This window comes from Mycteria americana, chromosome 1, assembly GCF_035582795.1.
Source record: "Mycteria americana isolate JAX WOST 10 ecotype Jacksonville Zoo and Gardens chromosome 1, USCA_MyAme_1.0, whole genome shotgun sequence".
Lineage (NCBI taxonomy): Eukaryota > Metazoa > Chordata > Aves > Ciconiiformes > Ciconiidae > Mycteria > Mycteria americana.
The window spans coordinates 105,984,197-105,995,615 of NC_134365.1; positions in this window are offsets into that span (position 1 = coordinate 105,984,197).

Consider the following 11,419-nt stretch of genomic DNA (forward strand, 5'->3'; position numbering starts at 1 on the left):
TAAATCAAAACAGGAGATAGGATACAGATCTCTTCCCTTTTTTGATACTTTGGCAAGGTAAGGAATGGTTTGTAGACTACTGAAATTCAAAGGGCTGGTCACATATGGAAAAATATTTTTTTGTTAGGAAAATTCTGTAAATTTAAGCATCTCAATGTGTTATGAAAGTTGTTCTTAATTACATATTTTTATGGTAACTAACTAGTAGTACATACAGTCTGTTGTATATATTCAGCATTAACGGTTTCTTTTCAAATGAACCTTTTTTTTTCCCCTTCTGTAGTTCTATAGTACAGTAAAACGTTTGGCATAAGGATATATATGTCTGATGCATATGCCTTTTATAATACAGTCCACTTCCTTGCTATAGACAGACCTTAACAATTAAATACGGGTCAGTTAGTATACTTGCTTTTATAAACCCTAAAGCTTATTGGTAGCTGCACTGGATTATGACCACTCTCGATCAAGGAGAATTAAATTTTTATTTACTAATGCAAATTGTATTTTATTTACTGATTACCTTTTGTTCTCCTGCTTTGCTTTAGAAAAATAAATCATTAATAAATGATTGGAATAACTACTTAGAAGTTGACTTTGTTTCAGAAGAGGTGGGCAGAGATGTGTCAATGTTGGATGACGCCCTCCAGCCTTCTTCTGAAATAACAAAGTTTTTGTTACCAGTTGACCACTTGGTGACCGCTTCATAGAAGACAAAACAGGAAAGTCCTCTGCTGCACTTGATTGCACTCCCAGTTTTAAACAGAATGTAGTCCACCAGTTGACAAAACATTGGCAGGCTTTGACAATAGCAAATGGCTTTTGGTACAGCTGAATACGTCTACAGAAGCTTCAGTGAAGTTTTCGCCTTTAGATCAGCAGAGAAGTTAGCCTATGATTTATAGAAATTCTAATTTTTAAAAGTGTTAGTACTTCCATTTATAAATTTAATTGTAAAAATAATTTGGTAGACTGAACTAATGTGAAAAATATTTGTCATGTGCTTTTTACTGCCTTGGATTTTTATAAGTAATCCCTCTTTACCAGGATGGCTGTGTGATTGAGCACGGGACAATTTATTGGTTTCACAGTATTTTTTTTAAAAAAGAACAATTTCTATATCAAATTAGGAATAATGGAGGAAAATGTATGCCATAGTTTTCACAGCTGCTTAAAAATCATCAGAATTTTTAATCTGGTAATGAGATACTGAAATATTTAAAAACCGCAGAGGAAGGATTAATACTGGTGGAATAGTTCAAACAGATGTAAGAAGTTTTGTAATGTGAAAAGTCATCCCAATCTCTAAGCAGAGCAGACCAGCAACTTTATTTACAATGCAAGACTAAAGAGAATTCTTTAAAATATATTGATGAGGTAAATCTCTATGAGAGCTTTGACTCATTTGTATGTGCATTTTAATGGTGCTCGTTATTTTTTTGTGCCAAAAAAGATAAATGCACAGTAGTGTAATATGGTGTTTGAATGTTGGAAGAAATAGAAAAATGAAGTAGTATTTAGCTGAATACAGAATAATAGACTCTACGCATGTTAATTGACAGTATCGTGTCAATTTTTATATTGTGGCTTCTTCCATTCTTTTGACACTTATTCTTCACTAAGCAAATAATACGTTTTTACTTCAGCTATGTTATCTATTTTCATTTGCATTAATTCACATAGTCATCTAAAGAATTTTATAATTAAGTCATTTTCGTTTAAAATTGCTGGTAAATAGTGGGGAAAAAAACCCAGGAAAACATTTTATTTCTAAACAGCCAGTTCTGTTAATACATTGTTTTCATCATATCTTTCCATTTGTTTTTAATTACTAAGTACGTTTCCCCCAAAAATAGGATCTTTTGTGGGTTAAGCGTTCCTCTGCTCCTGCTGCTTCTTTCTTTCAAGCAGACATACTTCACTGTTTCTGGCAACCAGATTATCTTTAAAGCAGCACATGGTAATGTTGCAAACAGTGAAGGCTGACTTCAAGTGAGAAACAAGCAAGCTTTTAAGCAACACAAAACCTGGATCAAATCTTGAGGTGCTGTAAACTGATATAGTTCTGACCTGAGCCAGACTTTCAGTTTTCCACTACCTGAGGATCTCATCTGTATATATATCCTCATGTAAATATCTTCGATAACCATCAGGAGAGGTGAAAAGTGAAATTACAGAGTGGCAGAACCTCTGTAAATAATAAAATTTCAAGCCTGCCATACAACATTCCTTTGGCTTTTGTGGTTGACTTTCTACATATAATATAAATATAATGAGTCTGTGAGATGGGTTTCAATGAGAGCAATATCTGTATTGCATGAATTAACAGTAGTTTTATCAGGACTGGATGAAGTCTTGATCTAAATAGGAATGCTGCTCAGCTGCACAGTTGTGACCACATCATATGTGAGGGGAAAGTGTGTTTTAGTCAATGGTGCTAGTAAGGCTGGAATGGAGAATTAAAGCATCTTCATTCATCTATAAGTAATATTTTCCACATAACTTTATTCATGGTTTATCTTCTCTTTCAGACTTTAAGATGGCAATGTTGCAGACCAAGCTTTCTCCCAAAGCTGAAAAAAAAAAAGCAGCAGAAGATATCCTCCCCCAAATCTTTCTTTTCAATGTATTCCTTAGGAATTGTGCTAATTATATGCTAATGTAGCCATAATTTTTCAGTACAAAATGTTAGGCGGCATTGGGCAATGTTAGGCAGCTGGCTTCCCCGGCTCGTTTCCATTGCTGTGGCACAGACCTTGTCCCTGTCTTCCAAGCTGTGCTGGCACAACTGTTTGTGGGACAATCCTGTGAACTAGATTGGGGTGCTGTCTGCATTAAAATAATGCAAAAAGTATGATCTGAAGTTGTCACCTCACCAAATACTACCAGTGCCACTGACTGACCATGCTTCAACAGATATGGGAATCTCACTTAGCAAAATAGTCCTACTAAGGACAATTCAGGTGAGGCCAGCCACATCAAGCTGTTTTATTCTTTATCAGCATCTAATTCATTTGTATTAAAAGCTGGCTAGATAGCTGGGAATGTCGGGAAGCCTGTATGCTAATTGCCTTTAAAAATAAATGCATCAGAGCCACTGGGGCATTTCTGTTGTGTTTTTAGATTATTCATATAAATCATGAGGTTATCAAATGCGAGTGTGAAATTGCCAGGCATATGCTTAGATATCATCTTCCTGAGCCGTGCAATTACTCAGGATGTCATCTCAGTCTTCAAGCAACCAGAAACTTCTGTTTCTACGTAAAACATCATCAAGGTATTAGAAAGCCTTTGGCAATAGAGCGCAATTAAAATACCTCAAGCAGTGAAATTCATTAATATAAAAGAGGCTAAGTCCAGGAGAAATAGTTAGGGCATGTCTACTTGACAGTGACAGCAGCACAGAGCCCTTGCAGATTAAATCACCCAGCTGAGAAGCTGGGCTCTCTGCATTGTAATGCCTACAGCACAGTGCCTGAGCTGCTACGCTTAAAGCTAATTTGGACGTCTCTGTGCTACACTTCAGTGGCTGCAGGCAGCAGTGGTCCTTCTTTTGTGAGTACAAATCATATCAAAGCAGGAATAGTACAACACAATCTAGACGTTTATGTTACCAGCTTCAAACTCATCTGTATTAGATTGAGTGTCCTTTTCTACTACTGACTCCCTCTGGTACCGTGGCTGAGTCCTTACAGCGCACGTGTATGGACACATGCAGTTGGAGCAGCTTGGATGCAAGCCACCTCTGTTTGGGAAGTCAATGAAGCTGTGGTTATTATGGGGCCAAACCTGCCCTAATATGTTCTGTAGGACCAATAAAACCAAGGAAACATTCCCCCAACCCACAATTAACCATATCCTTTGAGATCAAGAATTCTCTGTCAACATGCTGAGTTACGAAAACAAATTATACAGGCTGCTTCTTAGCATTTATACATTACTTTTACTGTAAACCTATAGAGATAATGAAGTTTTCATCTTTTCAACATGAAAAGGATGAAATACACTGCGCTGTAGTGAAACAGTTGTACTTGTAGATGCTTTGCTAAACTATCTTCATAGATGATTTTTGAAAACAATAGTTAAATGTTCAGAATAGTATCCAGACACTTAAAATTCATGCACAAAAATTATGAGCTGGAAACTTTCACTTCACTGTTACTGCATTTACCCTATGTAGAGTTTACATTATGCACATAAAGAAAACATCTATATTTTCTAATTATAGAAGCTTTAAGAAACATCAGCTTCGAACCATGACTTTCTCTATATCCATAGAAGCACAGAATACACAACTGTAAGATGTTTCCACATGCTACCTTTCTGATGTGCATGGGACCTGACCCCAAACAAGAATCTCTATGCAGATAAAGGTGGGGTCTGTATACACTTAATTCTCGAACTCTACTGAAATTGCCAGCTGTGAGGATTTCTGGAATGGCAACATCCCATCATTGGAAAGAGAACAGTTTATGTCATGTAAACATGTAAAGGCCTTACAGAAGAAAATTGCTCTCAGTCATTATTTGCATGGCCTGGCCTTGAAAGGATCATCAATTTTCATTTCTTTCTACATCATAACTGAATCACTCATCTCTCAATTAATGTACTGCACCCTTAGAAAAATGGTGGACCAGATCTTTCACTGTCATCCCACCTCATGAGGCTGTGCTTTTCAAGAGGGCAACATCTCTTCCCGTCACAAGAGTTATGAAAGAGTAGAGCTATCAGTGGTGCTGTCCAGATGTACGTTTTACTATTTTGTCTAGGCAAACTAGAGCAATACATCCCTGTCTAGTGAAATTGTATCTTCTAACTTAGCATTTTGCCTTTCATTTTTCTGCCAGAGGGCCTGTCTACTGTCAGCAACCAATTTATTGCTGAAAATGATCAATCTAGCAATAATAATTGTACCCGTAAAGTTTCCCCATGTTAGCCTTTGTCATTAACTGAAAAATATGTTGTTATATATAAAAGGTATGAATCTGTGTACCAGGTACTTTAATGAAATCTACATATAATATGTGCTATAATTCCATTTCAGAAGTTTTTATTATTTGATCAAGTACCTAGTCAGAGTCTCTGGCATGATTTATTAGCCGGTTAATATTCATAACTATAGTTTCCTTTAAGTACTTACAGACTTTCTCATTAATACCTGTACAACTATCACAATAGATATTACACACCAGATGACACTTGCTGAAATCATCTTGCCCCCTGTAACGTAGCCTGGCATCCTGCAGGTCTCCACGCTCTCACAGAGCTCTGAGAGCTGCCTCTTCCATCACGATTTCTCGTGCCCCTGACTGAGTGCTCATAACACCAGTCTTACTCTGCAAACTGCTTTTCAGTGGTCACCACACAGGTTTTGGCTCTCTTAAATTTGTCAAGTAATTCCTACCCATCCATTTTCCTTTGAGCTAAATAGAAGCTTTTTATTTGCAAAGTATGAAGACCGACTTGCTAAATAAGCAGTATTATAAATGAATGCTTGAAATAATGTGACAAACAATGATGTGAATGGCTCAAAACTTCTTCCATGATTTGTATGCAATCTATGTGTGAAATGGCATCTTTAGTTTCAGAGAAGGTTTCTGTTTGCTCAGAGGCTCTCACTCTTCGTCCTAAAATAAACTTGGGGAAAAAATTTCAGCTTCCAGCATGTTTTTAGAAATCTGCACTTGTTAGGCTCCTGCATCTTCTTTATCCTGTACCACTTCTTTACAGAGCCCTTTTCCTGCAGGTTTCCCTTTGAAATCTGGAGACCAGACTACCTGCAGCAGACCAGACTACCTGCAGCAAATACCTGCAGGAATTCCCTGCTTCCCGACCTGCACAGGGGTAAGGAGGAGGAAAAAAAATCCTGCCAGGTAATCTCTGTGAATTATAACCTCATTAGTAAACATTCTGTCCTTGGATTGACTGAAATCTGTTGCTTTGGTTGGAATTTTTTCAGCTGTATAAACGACAATTATTACGATCCTTGGATTTGTGAAAGTGAATAGGAAACTGCTACACATGGTTTAAAGTGTGTCATCTTAATTTTATGCTTGGATAATTTCAATTTGGTAATAAGGCTGATGCTTAGCAAGTACAGCAGAGAGTAGAGGGTAGTGGACAGAGTGTGAATGTCTTGTCATGACATCCTGGAATCTATAGGGAGGGTGATCGTGAGCCCTGAATCGCAGTTAGCTGGACAATAACTGTTTGGAAACGTGCTGATGGCCAAACAGCTAATGCATGGCTGGGCAGCATTAAACATGTTATCACTAGAGAGCATTAAATGCACAAGTATATACAGGACCTATGCTCTAGGAGGCCTCAGGCTGGAGGAATGTTTGGTGAAAGTAGCCCCTTCCCAGCTTCTTTTCAGGTGCTCTTCACGCAGGCAGGGAGCAAGCTAGCAGCAGAACTGCTCAGCGTATGAAGCAAATCATTGCCTCAGTCATAAACCAGGCATATTCCAGTAGACCCATGGAAGTATTACATGCACTGAGTATATCCACAGTAAATCAGGATTTTGCTATGTCTGCATGGTAGGCGCGGACATTTTTCACGAAAGAAGCCACTTAAGGCCCTAAGTGGCCCTGTGTTTGCAAAAGCCAGCCCACAGCGGGCTGTATGTGAGAGGTATTGGTTACTTCATACTTCTTCCTGTATAAAAAGGCAGCTGTGCTGTTGTGTTCCCAAAGGACAGCTGAGTTCTTATGGATTGGAAAAATCATCTGTGAAATGACTAAGAGAAATTTAGTGGAATTTCCCAAAGCCAAAAAAAGGCGCATGCTCATATAGTAAAGATAGACTGAATCCAGCACTTGTTTCTGCTATAGGTAACTAGCAGCAGAGTTGTATTTTGGTGAGGAATTCTGTTGTCTGACTTCAGTGTCCCATTGTGGGGAACCCTTCATCTCTTTAAAGGAATGTTTTCTTACGATTAGGTTATCATTGATTAGGTTATGATTAGCTGTATCAAAATACAGCTTGCTACATGGCATAAGTTAAGCAAGGTAGACTCTTGCACTCTCTTCCTCACAAACAGGCAACTCATGTCACTGTCATCGGGTAAATAAGGGGCACACACACCACAGTGAGGCAAGATTCCTGAGTTAATCTTGAATCTGCAACTGATGTTCTGGTTGACTTTTTCAGAAGCTTCTTCACATTTCTTGGATTCTGTAAAGTGGAGAGTGATAACATGATAGACTTTGATCTTGAGGATTTAAATGCTATTTGTTCCCCCAAATCCTTTGATATCTTCTTTGTTTTCATGCAGTAAATGTACTAGGTAATTTCTTTAAAACCACAGCCAGCTGACTGGTTATATTCCTGTCAACGTTAGTCACTTGCCTGACTTTTAACATGACTTATTACTCTTATAACTGATCTCCCATTATGTGCCACTTTGCCTGAATTCCTTTTCTGAAATTGCCATTAGTGCTTAGGTAATAAAAGCACAGCAACCTGTATGTACTTCACATCACCCAAGAATCTAGCTGTCAGGGTTATTATTCTTCTTAGTAGCTTTTCTACATGTAAAAACAGCAACATCTTAGAGGCTTTTATCAATGATCAGCCTATTTTAGAACATTTTTCATATGCTGAGAAATGTGCTGTATACCATTTTGGAATGGTATTGTGGTTTCATAACATCCTATCAGCATGTAGATACTGCAGTAAGAAGCACCTGATTCTGACTGTGCTGTGACTTTGTGCCGGTATAACTCCGTCGCTTCAAATGGACAGAGGTGAAATCCAGTGCAGGTCCAGCAGAGTTGCACAGATGAGCTGGTGGGCTAAGCAGACGCTTTTGGACTTTGTTGGAAGCTATAAACTTTCTTAATTCTGCAGGTAAATTTTAATGCATCTTCCTGGGCTTGTCCATAGATGTATTTCAGTTTTGGTGCTTGTAGGCCCCACGTCTTTTACCTGGCAGTTCTATTTGGTTCCAAGTGTCCTCTTACCCAGCACCAGGAGAGTAATGAGTAGAGCAGTACTAAGCATCACTCATAGCGGGAGTCTGCTGCTTTCATGATGTTGCTGCTGCTCACATAGCTTTTCCCAAATTAGCTTTAAACTAGCTGCTTGGGTCCCTCTAAGAAAATAGCTGCAATAACTGCACAGAATATAGTGCAGCTGCCAGAGAGGTTTGGTTCCTATCCAGCCCATCAGTCTATGCTGAGATCCATGTTGCTGTAGCTACACAACTGTCAGCACCTGACCTACTTCAAGTCAGCCTGAGCAGAGTTACTCAAGGTGCAGTTAACCCTTTTTGTTCAGGGTAGATGAAGTCTCAGGTCCAAGTGTCTATCATTGCCGTGCAAAGCACAGTATCATCCTCATATTGCTCATACCTTTCTATGCAATTATTTGCATCATTTCCTGTCTATATTACCACTAGTGTAAGTCTTAGTTAATGAGATGATTATACGTTGGCACCTGTTCACAGGTATTAATTCTTTAGAAACAGAAGAGTTTGCTTCCCTAAACAAAGTTTTTTATTGTGTAAAGATTAGCGAAGTCTGATGTAACAAGTTTTTATATATACAGCTCCTTTGTGGTGGCTAAGACTGTATTATCCAATATGGGTGCCCATTTTACACTTTGTGAGGTCTTATAGCCAACCAAAATTACAATATACAGATGATTCTTAGAAAGTTAGAGTCAAAAAGATGCATCTGAAAGCATTCCCGTGGAACTACTCTGCACACCCAGCTTTAGATCTTTTTGTCCCTTTTTTTACAGTTGCAAATCTTTGCTGGCCCGTATCATGGAACTGTGGTACTGTATTTGTGCTGTGCTGTATTTCAGCTGCTGTTTCTGCACTGGATGTCCTGATAATGACTTCCATGATTACCCTTAACTGGAAGCACTGCCAGTTTAACAAGTTTCCTGCTGGCTATGTTGGCCTACCAATCTACCCTCCCTCCTTGCAGCTCCAGTGCTCACGGCTCTGTCCTCAACAGAATGAACAAATAATGCAGCCGTAAGGGTTTTGAAGTGTTGGAGAAGCTTGCCTCTCCTCTGCCGTTGTGAGCGATAACAGACCCTTGACTGAACTGGCACGACGGTACCCACAGCACGACGCCTGTGGCTGAGATCGCTTCCTTGCTTCCACGTTCGTCTCTTCGATCGTGTTCACTTTACTCAGCATTCAGGGTATATTAGAGAAAGTAGTAATAGCTCAGGTAGCCAGGTCGCCTTCTTGTAATTGTTGTGGTGATAAGAATTTAAGAAATTGCCTGCTGGCTCGGACTAGCCATGCGTTGTGTCTGTGGCTGGGGCAATCGGAGCGGCTGTTTGGGGCAAACACATGAGCCTATCCACATCCTGCTGTTCATTCCCTTCCTGCTGCCTCAGAGCCAAAATTTTTGGATTAGGGATATCAAGTGAACATTCCTGTCTGTTCCTCTTAGTATCCATTTACGGACCTGTTGTCCACAAATGTGTGTAGCTGCTTTTTGAACCTATTGATACTCTCTGCTTCCACCAACTCCCACGACAAGTCTGGAAGGGAAAAATTCAGCTTAAAATACCATAGTTACACAAAGATAAGCAATGTTTTTGAGTGTTTTATGAAAGGTAATTTCTACCATAAATATCATCTGTCAATACTTTGACTTTTTACTGTAGCAGATAGTAGCACAAACCATGAAATCAGCAGAGTGATACTTTTATCTATGTCATAAGACACTGAAACACAAGAAAGGCAGTGGTGGGTCAGATAAAGGTACGGCCAGTCATGGGTTTCATCCAGTCTCCTCTTTCCGGCACTGGTCTTGATGCTTAAGGTACATCATAAGCAGAGTGAATACCTATAATATTACTTTCCCAGCACTTTTCCCAAGCTTCCAGTGATTTGCAACTCAAAGACATTCTGATCCAAAAGTGGTGGTCTTTGGGTTTAATGGCAGCTTGTGGATTTTTCTTTCATGAAATTATCTAGTTGCTTTTTGAATTCCTACAGTCTGGGCCTTCAAAACACTATGTGACATCCTGTTCCCTCCATGGGAAATCTGAAGCTCTAATGTTTGCATTGAGTTGTTGTGAGCACCTCATGTGTGGGGGGGAATTGTATAGATAAACCCATGATTATTTTGAATAGCAAATTCAAAGCACGTTTACGAGCTGTGAACAGAAAGAGGGAATGATTTGTTTTGATTTATTCATTTGAATTTTTTACTGGTGCTATTGACATGACATGCATGGACCTAATGCCTGATTCCTGACTATAATAATAACGAAACACAAACAGAAGACAGTATGGTGTATGGTTCCAAGCATATATGCAAGTTATATCAGTTATACAGCTATAGGCATATATAGCTTTACATATATGGAATCAAAGGTCCTTTTTATAGGCACAGCGGCTTGTTTGGGTGGATCCAAAGGCGGAGTAGCAGATTAAACTTCTGAAAACAACAGTCCTGATTCTGCCAGACCCTTGAGAATATGCTGTGTTTCAAACGAGGGTTCCTTCCTGCTGCAGCCCCTGGTAGTGCTTATCCGAGAAAGCCAGGCTTGAGCCTTCAGCCCCAGCACCGAACTGGAGCCTGTCGACAAAGCTGCGATGGTGGAGGAGTGTGGGGAAGGTTTGTAAACAGCTGAAGTGGAATCTTCTGGGTTTAATGTGTTCCATAACCAGTTCAAACAGGGCAGCAACTGAAAACCCCAGATGTCAGAGTTACACAACAGCTCCTTTAGAAAAGCAGCTTTAAGTTTTCAGTGGGCTTTATAATAAAGAGCATGCATGAAATGTTCACCCACAGACAGTGAAGTGTTTGCTTTGCTAGCAGTACTCACCCACCATCAGCTCTCAGCTCATCCTTTCATAGGGGGAGAGATGGATCTAATATTCTTCTTCATCCCTAATGCGTGTTTTTATATTACCCTTATGTTATTGTGCATGGGTTTTGTATAGCAGGCTTAATGCAGCAATTTGTCGACCTGCATCAATTTAGTGCCTTTTTTTGTTCTTAAAGAAATGCTATATTGAGTGCAAAGTTTGAGGCTTTTTCCTCCTGGGCTAAGGTTGAGGACTTGGAATGAAAGGAGGGCTTATTGTGAAACTAACAGAAGTTTGGTATTTTCTGTTCATACCTGTAGCTTTGTATCCCAGTAGTGTTCAATTGCATCTGATCTATTTCAGCCACCTACCATGAGATATGATAAGCTGCATCCTATAAGCACCCATTTTTCCCCTCCTCTGAAGGGAGTCAAGACTGTGAGCTCAAACATCAACTTCTGTACTGAAGCTGTTTAAAGAATCTCACACCAGGTAACCTGGTTTTAAATTTTCAACATTTCTAAAATTTTCCTATGAAGTTCTGCAAATTTAGTGTTTCTAGTGGACTGTGAGGTCAGGATTCTTCCACATGGCACTTGTATTTGGCAGGATATTCTTCTTTTCTACCATGTT